Consider the following 13,697-nt stretch of genomic DNA (forward strand, 5'->3'; position numbering starts at 1 on the left):
TGGGAGGTCTCTAGCCCACCACATGGAGGCTGGCAACCCCAAAAATGTGACTATTTTCTCGTCCACTAACCCAGCTTCTTTCCAGCCTGACTTCTATTTGCATGGCAGGCAGCCTTAATGTCACAAGAGGTGAAGGATGCAAATTGAATCAGACAAACATCGGGGATTTGGCTTCACCAGGCACATGGCCATAAACAACTGCACCTGTCGCCTCCCAGGTGAGCCAGCGGAGGAGATCACTTTGGGAAAAGAGCCAGCAGAGCGGTGAAGGTGGGAAGGCAAAAACAAGGGGCAAATAAAAGCTATTGCCCCATTAGAACTCACGCCCCCCTTTAGAAAGGGTGAGCAGCACCAGTCGCTGGCTCATTAAGACCTAGAAAAACTTTCAAAGGGGGGAAGGGAGGGCAAGGATAGAATTAACACCAGAAGCAAGAGTTACCCAACCCCCAAACTGAAAGCTGGTTTGCAATCCAGATCATAATTTTACTAAGTGCTACGAAGGTCAGACATTCAGTTATTATTCAGTTTGGGGAGGGACGGTGGCTCAGTGGTAGAGCATCTGCTTGGGAAGCAGAAGGTCCCAGGTTCAATCCCCAGCATCTCCAAAAAAGGGTCCAGGCAAATAGGTGTGAAAAGCCTCCGCTTGAGACCCTGGAGAGCCGCTGCCAGTCTGAGTAGACAATACTGACTTTGACGGACCCAGGGTCTGATTCAGTAGAAGGCAGCTTCATATGTTCATATATGTTCATATTTATAAAGTATTATCTGGGAAGGCATGGTGCAGCAAGACCTGAAATACCCTTCCTGATTCCTCGCCTGAAGAAGTGTGCATGCACACGCGAAAGCTTACATTCGGAATAAAACTTTGTTGGTCTTAAAGGTGCCACTTACTCCTACTTTGTTCTAACCCTTCATCGGTGTAGCACCAGCCCTAGAAAACTGCAAACAGTGGGAAACTGGGGAGGGATTCTGATTTACTATATATTTTTTTGGAGGGGAGGGTACTAAAACTTTTCAGAAACAGAATGATGTGCTCACAATGTTTGTATGTTCGGTTTTTATCAATTTATACAAATATTTTGAATGCTGTTGGAATGTTTGCTAGCTTGGGGGCCTTATTTGGGAAGGAAGGCAGCACACAGTCTCCAAGCCAGAAACCCCGTTGCTGCTAAATTATCTACCTGATATCCCCAGTGACCTCTTAATGGTTGCCTTACACATGATTAATGCTGCCCGGTTGGTCTTTGCAAAGAATGGAAACAAAAGGGGGGAAGGGGGGGAAATACTCCCAAGTTACAAGACTGGCTGTTAAAAATAGAGATCTCTACTCTTGTGAAATCAGCAATGTACCAGAAAAGCAGACACATTTGGCTTGGACCTGGTATGGTCAGGGGCAATACAAAGACACAGAACTGGCCACAGAACAGACTGAATTAATACCAAAGCTGTCCTATGCTGATAAAGGATGTCTGCGTCCCTGGCTTTAAAGGGGGAGAGGATGGTTATGTATTTTATGTATCTTTGCATTTTCTTTTTGTTTTAATAAGTTTTTGAAACAGTGGGGGAGGAGGCAGCACAGAAATGTTTTAAATACATACCTGGTGTGGAGAGCCAGTTTGGTGTAGTGGTTAAGTGTGCGGACTCTTATCTGGGAGAACCGGGTTTGATTCCCCACTCCTCCACTTGCACCTGCTGGAATGGCCTTGGGTCAGCCATAGCTCTGGCAGAGGTTGTCCTTGAAAGGGCAGCTGCTGTGAGAGCCCTCTCCAGCCCCACCCACCTCACGGGGTGTCTGTTGTGGGGGAGGAAGGGAAAGGAGATTGTGAGCCGCTCTGAGACTCTTCAAAGTGGAGGGCGGGATATAAATCCAATATCTTCATCTACCTCACAGGGTGTCTGTTGTGGGGGAGGAAGGGAAAGGAGATTGTGAGCCGCTCTGAGACTCTTTGGAGTGGAGGGCGGGATATAAATCCAATATCTTCTTCTTCTTCTTCTTCTCCTAAGACTGCTTTCACACTTGCTAAATAATGCGGTTTCAAACCAGCAACCGTTTACAAGTGGATTTTGCCATTTCACACAGTAAAATCCAGCTGCCAAGTGCACCGAAAGAAGAATGAAAGTGAGTCACTATTTAGTGTGTTAATTCTGATTATGAAGAGATTTTCACCTGTCTTCAAGTGACCAAGCAGGGAATTAATTTTTGATCAATCTAGCCCTACATCCATGGTATTTTTAAGAAATGCTCACTCCAGAGCCACAACTAGTGCCCCCTCCCAAATCTGCCAGACACATTCTTTCCTGGTTCCCCAACTCCTCTCTTGTCTTATTTATGCTTTGTTCCATTTGATCCAGCCTGCGTCATAAAACCTTCTATGGAAGTCCCTCTATTTAGGTCTCATCTTCAGCAATGGAGCAGGAGAGAGCTACAGGGCCTTCTCTGTGGTAGTTCCAAACACTGAACCGCCCTGCCAACTTCCACAAGCCTGGCGATCTTTTGGTGCCAGTTAGAGACCATTTTTGCTCATCCAGCTTTTGGTGAGCAAAGACAGAAGGAGGAGGATTTGACTGGTGTTATTATGGTCTACCACCAGGAAGATCTGCATTGAGAGAAAAGCAGGATATAAATCTTGTTTTAAAAGGAAAGGAGCTGATAATATTACTTTCTGGCAAAAATTATTTACATGATCAGCTATAATGCCGGGAGACCTTTCAAACATCCGGCTGGAGCTTGGCAACCCTATTTATTAAGCCTTGATTAACATTTCATAGGGATGCTGAGATTAGATAAAAATTCCTTCGGGGCCTTGATCAGCTCTGTAATCCCTGTCCTAAAGGCCAGCCTACATGTTATGATATACACAAATGGGGAATTCACTATGGGAACTTGCAGCCCAACTGCAACTCCAAGGCTGCAGGGGAAACTCTGTTTAAAAGTACTGCAGGGGTCTGATTTAGGCAGGTCAGAGCCTCTACATGGGGGGAGGAAGAGCTCCTTCATCCCCCCAGCACCATTGACCAAGACAGCCCATAGAGGGTTAGGGGAGGTACTTGTATAGGGGGGGAGGTTAGGCTTCCCAACCCTCCCGCCCTGGCGGGGGACCCCAGAATTTCCAGCCTCTTCCCCCGCTCCCCAAAAAAACGGAAGCAGGGGGAGGGGGGGAAACGGCGCCAAGGAGCATGGCGAGCCGCCCCATCCTGGAGCGGGCAATGCTGCCACGCTGCTGCCGCCCTATCCCCGCCCACCGCAGCTGCTCCTCCGTGATGGGCCCAGGCTGAGCCCATCTCGGAGGAGCAGCCACGGCGAGCGGAGAAGAGGCGGCAGCTGCGCAGCAGCGTCGCCCACTCCGAGACGGGGCGGCTCGCCACGCTCCCCAGCGCCGTTTCCCCCCCTCCCCCTAGCTCCACCCCAGTGTCTCCTGGCTCCACCCCCAAAGTCCCCAGATATTTCTGGAGTTGGACTTGGCAACCCTAGGGGAGGTACTTGTGAATTTCCAACACTGAGCAGGGAGTTGAACTAGATGACCCTGGAGGACCCCTTCCAGCTCTATGATTTTATGAAAGGGTGTTATCCTGCGTGGATCAGATGGTGCGAAAGGCCCCATCCTCAGGGACTTGAAACAACACAAACTCCACGCTATGAAAAGCCTTCAAGAACAGGCACAGCATGATGGGAAGGGACGCACAAGCCATTTGTAAGTTTTAATGAGGGCATGAACAATAACTAACACATTTGTTACTCCTTAACATGCTGGGTGAACTTGAGAAACCCACTGCCAAGTTTCATATGGAGATTTCAACTTCTGCTTTGCCAGAAAATGCCAAACGCAAAGGAGAGCTCCTTGGTCAGAAGTTAAAGCAAATGTTCAAGTGGCCCCACACTCAACCTCTACCATCACTGGTTAGAAGACAGTTCATTCGAGTGGGGATTTTTTGCCCAGGGTCCCTAACCTCTCTGAGTCTTCAGGCACATTTGAAATTCTGACATGACATGGCGAGCGCAGCAACAAAATGGCTGCCACAGAGGGTGGAGCCGGCGACAAAATGATCGCCACAGCTGAACTTCAGTCACCCAGCGTAGTGACTTCTGTGCTATGCTGGCAGCTGCCGACATTTTAAAAAACCTGCACAGCCAATTAAATCTCCAATAGTCAGACACCTTCCGGGACAGAAGCCTCATCTGGCCTCACCCACTTCCTCAAAACACTTGGCAGGCCCCAAAAAAGGTGTCAGGGGGTGCAATGGCGCCCCCAACATCACACTGGAGATCTCTACTTGATGGCATAGCAGAAACTAGGCAATAGTGGATGGCATTTCTGGAAGCCACCTCCAAGTGTCACTCGTAAAGTTTCCGTCAACAACTAGCGCCAATTAGCTTCCATAGTGTTGAAGAGGGCAGCCAGCCAGTTCCTTTTACACAAGTGAATGTGTTCAAGACAATGCAGGACCCATGTTGGGTAGCTCAGAGCAAAGAGCAAAAGTTTTATTCATTCATTAATTTAAAGTGTTTTTATCGTGCTTTTCTCCCTTAGATTCAAGTTGGTGAACAATGCAACAACTGAACTGTAAGGACATAAATAACAGTTCAATTAAAAATAGAATCCTCGAGTTGGAAGGGATCCCCAGGGTCATCTAGCCCAACCTCCTGCACAATGCAGGAAACTCACAAATACCTCCCCCTAAATTCACAGGATCAGCATTGCCATCAGATGGCCATCCAGCCTCTGTTTAAAAACCTCCAAGGAAGGAGAGCCCATCACCTCCTTCCTTGGAGGTTTTTAAACAAAGGCAGGATGGTCATCTGACAGCAATGCTAATCCTGTGAATTTAAGGATTAAACTGTGAATTTTAAAACAGATTAAAATACACAGATTACACATTGAAAAGCATTCAGATTTAAAACATGTTAGAATTAACAAGATCAGAAAACCTGCAGCCAAAAAATGCTGGAACAACCCATCCGCCCCTCCAAATGCTGTCTGGAATAAAAGTGTCTCACAAGCCTTCCTCAAGGTAGCACCCTCCACACTCAGCCTAGCCAGCCATTCCAAAGGACCAGGCTGGCCACAAAAGATGCCTGATGAGCAGCTGAAGGTCATAAACGCACCAGCAGAATCTCTGTTTAGCAGTAAAGACAACATTGCAAAGCCGATTCACTAGCCACATTGAACGGACGCCATGTCTGGTTCTTAAGCTTCAGGACTCACAGCATGGTGCAGCGGTTAAGACTGACAGACTCTAATCTGGAGGACCAGGTTTGATTCCCTCCTCCTCCCCCTCCTCCTCCACACAAAGCCTGCTGGATGAGTGACCTCAGGCCAGGCCTAGTTCTCTCAGAACTCTCTCAGCCCCACCTGCCTCACACGGTGCCTGTTATGGGGAGAGGAAGGGAAAGGCAATTGTAAATTGCTTTGAGACTCAAGGCAGAGGAAAGGAGGGTATAAAAAAGCATACACTCTCTTTCTTCTTCATAGCATTACAGGACTCACTTTTTAGAAAAATAAACTGGCAGTTTCAAACAGGTTTTACCAGACTTTGTACCAATATCAGTTCATTATCACTTAAACTATTGTCAATTAAACTAAACTATGTTGCTTCTCTCTCTGAATCTATGACCACCATCCAATATGTGTAACTACTAATTCTGTTGATTTAAAGCTTGACTCAAATGTTGTTCTGTTGCTTCAAACCAACAGGGCATCCCACCTCAATCTGTTGATTTACGTTGACTTATGACAGGACTCGCACACCTACCTTTCCTCATCAGCTCCTCTTTCCCTCTCATATTGAAAGAATCAAGGACTGATTTCACACTCACCTTACGCCGCTCTCAGTCGTCTTCTCAGCGCAGCTAACTTCTGATTTCCCACTATCTGCACCGGGGCTGCAGCAAGGATCAGCATTTTTGCGCAGCAAACAGAAACTGATTTTTAGTGGTTTGTTAGCTGCACTAAAATGCTGATCCTTGCTGCAGCCCCGGTGCAGATAGTGGGAAATCGGAAGGAAGCTGCGCTGAGAAGACGAACGTGAGAGCGGCATAAGGTGAGTGCGAAATCGGCCAAAGTGTAATTCACCCAAAGCCTATCACTCTCCCCACTCCATACTTTTCCCATAATTTCCCCCCGGTATGGTTTTCTTTTCCTATATCTAACTTAAGTGGGCTGTCAATCATCAGAGTTCATACTGAAATAAATGTGGGTGGGTAGCCCTGAAGGAGCTAGAAAAGAGTCTTTAAGGATCTGTCACTGGTGACCAAAATTAAGCTAATTCATGCCCCATTACTACATATGAGCAGGGCTTTTTCTGAGCAGGAACACAGTTCCGGCTGGCTCGGTGTCAGGGGGTGTGGCCTAATATGTAAATGAATACCTGCTGGGCTTTTTCTACCAAAAAAGCCTTGCACATGAGTGTGAAAGTTGGACAATGAAGAAGTGGCAAGAAGATTCCTTTGAAATGTGGTGTTGGAGGTGAGTTTTAAAGATGCTCTGGACCCCCCCAAAAAACCACTGAGAGAGTTCTGGATCAAATCAAGAAGATAAGAAGAAGAAGAAATTGGATTTATATCCTACCCTCCACTCCGAATCTCAAAGCGGCTCACAATCTCCTTTATCTTCCTCCCACACAACAGACACCCTGTGATCAAGCCTGAACTCTCCCTAGGAGCTGAAATGATTAAAACTGAGGCCATCGTAACTTCCATCACATTATGAACAGATGAGAGTCACTGGAAAAGACAATAATGCTAGGAAAAGAAGAAGAAGAAGAAGAAGAAGAAGAAGAAGAAGAAGAAGAAGAAGAAGAAGAAGATGATGATGATGATGATGATGATGATATTGGATTTATATCCCGCCCTCCACTCCAAAGAGTCTCAGAGCGGCTCACAATCTCCTTTACCTTCCTCCCCCACAACAGGAACCCTGTGAGGTAGATGAAGATATTGGATTTATATCCCGCCCTCCACTCCGAAGAGTCTCAGAGCGGCTCACAATCTCCTTTCCCTTCCTCCCCCACAACAGACACCCTGTGAGGTAGATGAAGATATTGGATTTATATCCCGCCCTCCACTCCGAAGAGTCTCAGAGCGGCTCACAATCTCCTTTCCCTTCCTCCCCCACAACAGACACCCTGTGAGGTAGATGAAGATATTGGATTTATATCCCGCCCTCCACTCCGAAGAGTCTCAGAGCGGCTCACAATCTCCTTTACCTTCCTCCCCCACAACAGACACCCTGTGAGGTAGATGAAGATATTGGATTTATATCCCGCCCTCCACTCCGAAGAGTCTCAGAGCGGCTCACAATCTCCTTTCCCTTCCTCCCCCACAACAGACAGCCTGTGAGGTAGATGAAGATATTGGATTTATATCCCGCCCTCCACTCCAAAGAGTCTCAGAGCGGCTCACAATCTCCTTTCCCTTCCTCCCCCACAACAGACAGCCTGTGAGGTAGATGAAGATATTGGATTTATATCCCGCCCTCCACTCCGAAGAGTCTCAGAGCGGCTCACAATCTCCTTTCCCTTCCTCCCCCACAACAGACACCCCGTGAGGTGGGTGGGGCTGGAGAGGGCTCTCCCAGCAGCTGCCCTTTCAAGGACAACCTCTGCCAGAGCTCTGGCTGACCCAAGGCCATGCTAGCAGGTGCAAGTGGAGGAGTGGGGAATCAAACCCGGTTCTCCCAGATAAGAGTCCGCACACTTCACCACTACACCAAACTGGCTCTCCAGAAGGCAGCAGGAAAAGAGGAGGTCTCAAGATGAGATGGACGGACTCCTAAAGGAAACCACGAGGGCCCTCCGTCTGCAAGACCTGAGCCAGGCAGTTAACGTGATAACATTTTGGAGGACACTGATTCACATAGTCGCTATTAGATGGAAGTGACTGCTGTTTTATAGGATTTTTTTGGTATTTGTATGTGCATGTGTGCATGCACACGTGAGAGTATATGTGCGCACCTGGAAGTCATGATGACCTCTGGTGACTGACCTGTACTTCTCTGAATATCCTCCAGGCCCCCAGTATGGGTCAGGAAAAGGGACCTAGAGGGGTAGGTAAAAATGCCAGGCCTTGTTTTCAGGTGTACGGTCTTTTAAGCCAGCTCCTGCACAGCCATACTCAAACAGCCTGGATTGGCTGCCCCTTCCTCTCAGCCCCACCCACCTCACAGGGTGTCTGTTGTGGGGGGAGGAGACATAGGAGATTGTAAGCCACTCTGAGACTCTGATTCGGAGAGAAGGGCAGGGTATAAATCTGCAATTCTTCTTCTTATACTCAATCGAGATAAGCAATAAGATGACAACAGAAGACACCCCATTGAAAGCAGCCGTCTCCTGACTTGCGACGGCTCGGGGAGCGATCGTGAGCAGAGTGACTCCAACACCAGTCTCATTTTATGTGTTCTTATGAAAGCTGCAGCCTCAAACTACCACCCTATGGACCATTTCTCCGTAGTTCAAGTTGAAGCCACCAGGAAACCTCAGCTTTCCTCACAACAGCTCCAAAATTATTTAAAAGGAACTCAGCAACAAGAATTGCAAGGGGCTGGTGGGGGGGGCGTTCTGGACTAAGGTTTCGACAACACCCTCTCCTGGACAGCCGAATCCTCACAGAACAAAACTCCAATCCACCCACAAGGACTTCAGCACTAACATCTCGCTACCTGAGGAAGTGTGCTCGCACACAAAAGCCTTGAATAAACTTTGTTGGTCTTTAAGGTGCCCCTGGACACAAACTCTGATCATTTTACTTGTTAGATCCAGGTGGGGCAGCCATGTTGATCGGAAGCAGCAGAACAAACTTTGAGTCCTTTAAGCGGCACCTTTGAGACCAGCAAACCCTGCTTCAGAATTAAACTTTGCGGGACTTAAAGGTGCCGCTAGACCGAAGTTTTGTTCTGTTTTGTTCCAGGATGTACTTTTGTGGGTCACACAATATGGGAACAAGCATTGTCCTACTCTCTCCGGCACCACTAGATCTCAGTTTTATTTTTGAGATAAAAGACAAAGGCAGCTAAGTCCTGCAAAGCCGCCCTGAGCCTGCTTCGGCGGGGAGGGCGGGATATAAATAAAATTTATTATTATTATTATTATTATTATTATTATTATTATTATTATTATTATTATTATTATTATTATTATTATTATTATTAAAGTTCTCAAGCAGTCTGTTCCATGTCCTGACCCAGCATTCAGGCAAAAGGGGGGGGGGGGAGGAGAGAAATCTCCATTCTCCCTTTTACTACCAGAGCAGTGTGAGCTAGCTCACAGTTTTTAAGCCTTTGGCTCACGCAGTTTAGGAAAAATGACCCCAAAGCAAAAGCAATTTATGCAGCAGCCAAATCGCTCGCTCCCAACTTTAGCGCCGGCAGCTCGCAACGCAGAATTCCTGCCCCCGAGCCTCCACAGCTTAGAGCACTGCACCTGAGCGCGAAATGTCCCCACATCCACGCAGCCTGTGGCCACCGCTGCCCACCCAGGACACCCTCGAAGCCTCCCATTAGAGCAAAGGGCGCTTTCCTTGCCCTCGGCGCGGTTGCCAACCTCCAGGGCTGACCTGGCGCGCTCCCCATATTGGAAGTGACCTCCAGCTGCGCCTCAGCCCGCCCGGGAGGGCTCCAACAGCCCCGCGGCACTCCCCCCAGCCCCCTCCCGCCGGGTGGCAGCCCAGCTCCCCTCCCTCCCCGTGCACGCCCGCGACTCGCAGAGCTCCAGTCGGCAGGCTCCCTCCCTCCCATCCTTCCCGGGCCCCCCAGCCAGGGCACCTGCCGCAGCCGAGGCGACTCCCTCACCTGCGCTGCAGGGCAACGAGGCTCCGTCCGTCCCGCCGCCGCCGCCGCCGCCAGCCTGGCTCCCCGCCGCCGTGCACGCGCCCCCGCGCGCCCCCGGGGAAGGGGCGGGCCCGCCGGAGCTGCACGCGCGCTCCCCCGCGCCCCCGCGCCCAGCAGTCCCGCCAGGGGGGGGAGGAGGCTCGCCGCCTTCCAGCGGGACGCGCGGCTGCGCCACGGTGCCAACCCCCCGGCGGGAGATGGAGGTCCCATAAGAACATAAGAGAACATGAGAGAAGCCATGTTGGATCAGGCCAACGGCCCATCCAGTCCAACCCTCTGTGTCACACTGTGGCAAAAAATTTTATATACACACATACACTGTGGCTAATAGCCACTGATGGACCTCTGCTCCACATTTTTATCTAACCCCCTCTTGAAGGTGGCTATGCTTGTGGACGCCACCACCTCCTGTGGCAGTGAATTCCACATGTTAATCACCCTTTGGGTGAAGAAGTACTTCCCTTTATCCGTTTTAACCTGTCTGCTCAGCAATTTCATCGAATGCCCACGCGTTCTCGTATTGTGAGAAAGGGAGAAAAGGACTTCTTTCTCTACTTTCTCCATCCCATGCATTATCTTGTAAACCTCTATCATGTCACCCCGCAGTCGACGTTTCTCCAAGCTAAAGAGCCCCAAGCGTTTCAGCCTTTCTTCATAGGGAAAGTGTTCCAGCCCTTTAATCATTCTAGTTGCCCTTTTCTGGACTTTCTCCAATGCTCTAATATCCTTTTTGAGGTGCGGCGACCAGAACTGCACACAGTATCCAAATGAGACCTCCTGCTTTGGGGCGGGGGGGGCGGGAGTCTCCGGCCCTGGACTCTGCGGAGGGCCCCGAGCTGACGTGGGTTAAGAGTAGATGCAGGTGGGCAGCTCCGTCGGTCCTAAGCAACAGGACGAAGCCCCCGGGAGACCAACAAAGATTGACCCCCGAGGCCCCGCTTCCTCGGAGGCCGGCCGGCCGGCACACTGGCAGGCGGCGTGCTGGAAAGGTCTGGTGCAGGCGGCGGCGGGGGGGATTTCGTTCAGGGGAGACAACGGGGAAGCTGCACGGATGAGAAATGCGCGGAAGGAGCCTTTCTAGTTGCGAGAAGTTGCGAGTTCGACTGAGACTTCCAGTTTCGCACGAGACTTTTCAGCTTGGTTTAGCCCCGTCCCTAAGCTGACATTCTGCGCTAAAATCATAGAATCATAGAGTCATCGAATTGGTTTCTCTGATTCTAGTGCAGAATGTCAGTTGGGAGACAGGGCTAAACCAGGATTAAAAGTCTAGTGCGAAATTGACAAAATCCAAGCCAATAGTTCATAGGTAAAGAGCCCCATAGCGCAGAGTGGTAAAGCTGCGGTACTGCAGTCTGAGCTCTCTGTTCATGACCTGAATTCGATCCCGGCGGAAGCTGGGTTCAGGTAGCCAGCTCCAGGTTGACATATGAACCTATGAAGCTGCCTTCTACTGAATCAGACCCTTTGTTCATCAAAGTCAGTATTGTCTTCTCAGACTGGCAGCGGCTCTCCAGGGTCTCAAGCGGAGGTTTTTCACACCTATTTGCCTGGGCCCTTTTTTGGAGATGCCAGGGATTGAACCTGGGACCTTCTGCTTCCCAAGCAGATGCTCTACCACTGAGCCACAGCCCCATTCATGGCTCTCCAGGGTCTCAAGCTGAGGTGCTTAATGCCTACTTGCCTGGACCCTTTCTAGTTGGAGATGCCAGGGATTGAACCTGGGACCTTCTGCTTCTCAAGCAGATGCTCTGCCACTGAGCCACCGTCCCTCCCCTTTGCCTTTGTTTGCAGTTTTATTCAATGTCCTGTTTATTATGCTGAGCTTAAGACCCTTGGTAACAAAGAAAGGAATGGTTTATTGACTAGGCTTGAGGATTAGTCTTCAGCCTGCTGATAAGACTGCGCTGTGCTTGTGGACCTTAAGTTCAGGGTCAGAAAGGGGAGAAGTTTGCCTTGAGAGCCTTTGTCTGTTTCTGTAGCCTTGATAAGGTTATTTAGACACCCCTCTCTATGACTTTTAATTTTTTAATTGCCCTGAAATAATAGCAGTTTGAATAACACTTTAGCAATTTAAACAATACTTGGATCTTTATTTAGAACTTTGTTGCCCCAAAAAGGGCTTTTGATTGTATTTTCCACGCCAGATTGTGGGAATGATAGTATCATAGAATCATAGAGTTAGAAGGGACCTCCTGGGTCATCTAGTCCAACCTCCTGGACAATGCAGGAAGAACTAGCAATGATCTCTATGGACCATCAGCTTCTCCGGTTAATTCATAAAGTATACCAAAATAATACTGCAGATGTGGAAACAGCAGTCAGTTGACCAAAGAGATCAAAATAAATAGAGGTGTTCAATAGAGGTGGCCCCCTACCTTTTTAACCTCTATATAAATGACTTTGATAGTCTGTTTGCTTGTTGTTATTGTAGTCCTTAGACCAGCCATACAAAAGGAAAATACCAACATACACATCAATAGTCACCTTTCTGGTGAACTCATCCACCCACCTCACCTGCCTTTGAAGACCTATTTGAAATGATGCCATGTTGTTATCTTCTATTGAATGCTTTTGCACTTTACTGTTTCCAAGAGTCCTTAGATGTAAATTATCAAAAGACAAAAGTGATTGTTTTCTGAAAAAGTGCACCTTCATGCCATCTACCTTGGTCTACGAATGGCCATCACCTCAAGAAGCAGAGGACATCTTTTTGCTATCTAGGTGTCTTGTTTTCTTATAATTTGACCAGACGAGTCATATTACCGCTGCTAAGAAAGTGGCATCAATACATTTATTAGCCCTTCTGAGGTTCTTTCTGACCACAGGAGGTAACTATGCCTTTGCTGCTATTTGTGCCTTTCAGGCAAAGGTAGTTCCAATATTATTATATGGTGTGCCATTGTCCATAGCTAAGGTCAATCAAAAGTATGATTCTTGCTTAATTTCTTTCCTACATTCATTGTCAAATCTCCCTAGGTGTGTCTCTGATCACCTATCCATTTGGAATTTGCTGAAGCATCTCTAAAGCCTGGATAGCAACTTTCTTCTTTGGGCTGATTTTTTTTTATCATTATTCTTTGGAGGAGTGCTGTCTGTACCACCTAGTCAAGGATGGCTTTTGAAGTTCATGATTAAAATTAATTGATGATAGGCTACAGAGAACGGGCTTTTCCCTTGAGCTCTTTAATGAAATTATTATCCCTCTGCATGCAAACTGACCAGATCTAGTGTCCTAAATTTTGATAAATGACATACTTATCCACGTATTCACTCATTCGCTTAGAGCGGTTCCTCAGTGGAACAGGCTTCCTCAAGAGGTGGTGGGCTCTCCTTCCTTGGAGGTTTTTCAACAGAGGCTAGATGGCCATCTGACAGCAATGAAGATCCTGTGAATTTAGGGGGAGGGGTTTGTGAGTTTAGAGCGGTTCCTCAGTGGAACAGGCTTCCTCGGGAGGTGGTGGGCTCTCCTTCCTTGGAGGTTTTTCAACAGAGGCTAGATGGCCATCTGACAGCAATGAAGATCCTGTGAATTTAGGGGGAGGGGTTTGTGAGTTTAGAGCGGTTCCTCAGTGGAACAGGCTTCCTCAAGAGGTGGCGGGCTCTCCTTCCTTGGAGGTTTTTCAACAGAGGCTAGATGGCCATCTGACAGCGATGCGAATCCTGAGAATTTAGGAGGAGGTATTTGTGAGTTTCCTGCATTGTGCAGGGGGTTTGACTAGATGACCCTGGAGGTCCCTTCCAACTCTATGATTCTATGATGCTATCCCCAAAGTCTCCCTTTCAGTGATCTCTTGTCTGAAGTATGGTTGGCTCTCCAGATGTTTTTTGCCTACAACTTCCATCAGCCCTAGCCAATGGCCATACTGGCTGGGGCTG

General features: G+C 48.4%; 1 protein-coding gene and 2 non-coding genes across 4 annotated transcripts in view; all 3 read right to left on the bottom strand.

Annotated features, from left to right (window-relative positions):
- PROM1 (prominin 1) overlaps nucleotides 1-9,851 on the bottom strand; it is a 181,978-nt gene extending 172,127 nt beyond the window's left edge. For both annotated transcript variants that reach the window (XM_060246184.1, XM_060246183.1), the window contains exon 1: nucleotides 9,783-9,851. The gene's annotated coding sequence lies outside the window, so the exon portion shown is untranslated. The remainder of the gene's footprint in view (nucleotides 1-9,782) is intronic.
- Nucleotides 9,852-11,381: 1,530 nt separating this feature from the next.
- Nucleotides 11,382-11,453, bottom strand: TRNAP-GGG (transfer RNA proline (anticodon GGG)). Its single transcript has one exon. It is a non-coding gene; the product is annotated as a tRNA-Pro (tRNA).
- Nucleotides 11,454-11,518: 65 nt separating this feature from the next.
- TRNAL-GAG (transfer RNA leucine (anticodon GAG)) lies at nucleotides 11,519-11,585 on the bottom strand. The gene has a single exon. It is a non-coding gene; the product is annotated as a tRNA-Leu (tRNA).
- Nucleotides 11,586-13,697: the final 2,112 nt, after the last annotated feature.

This window comes from Heteronotia binoei, chromosome 9 (genome assembly GCF_032191835.1).
Source record: "Heteronotia binoei isolate CCM8104 ecotype False Entrance Well chromosome 9, APGP_CSIRO_Hbin_v1, whole genome shotgun sequence".
Taxonomy (NCBI): Eukaryota; Metazoa; Chordata; class Lepidosauria; order Squamata; family Gekkonidae; genus Heteronotia; species Heteronotia binoei.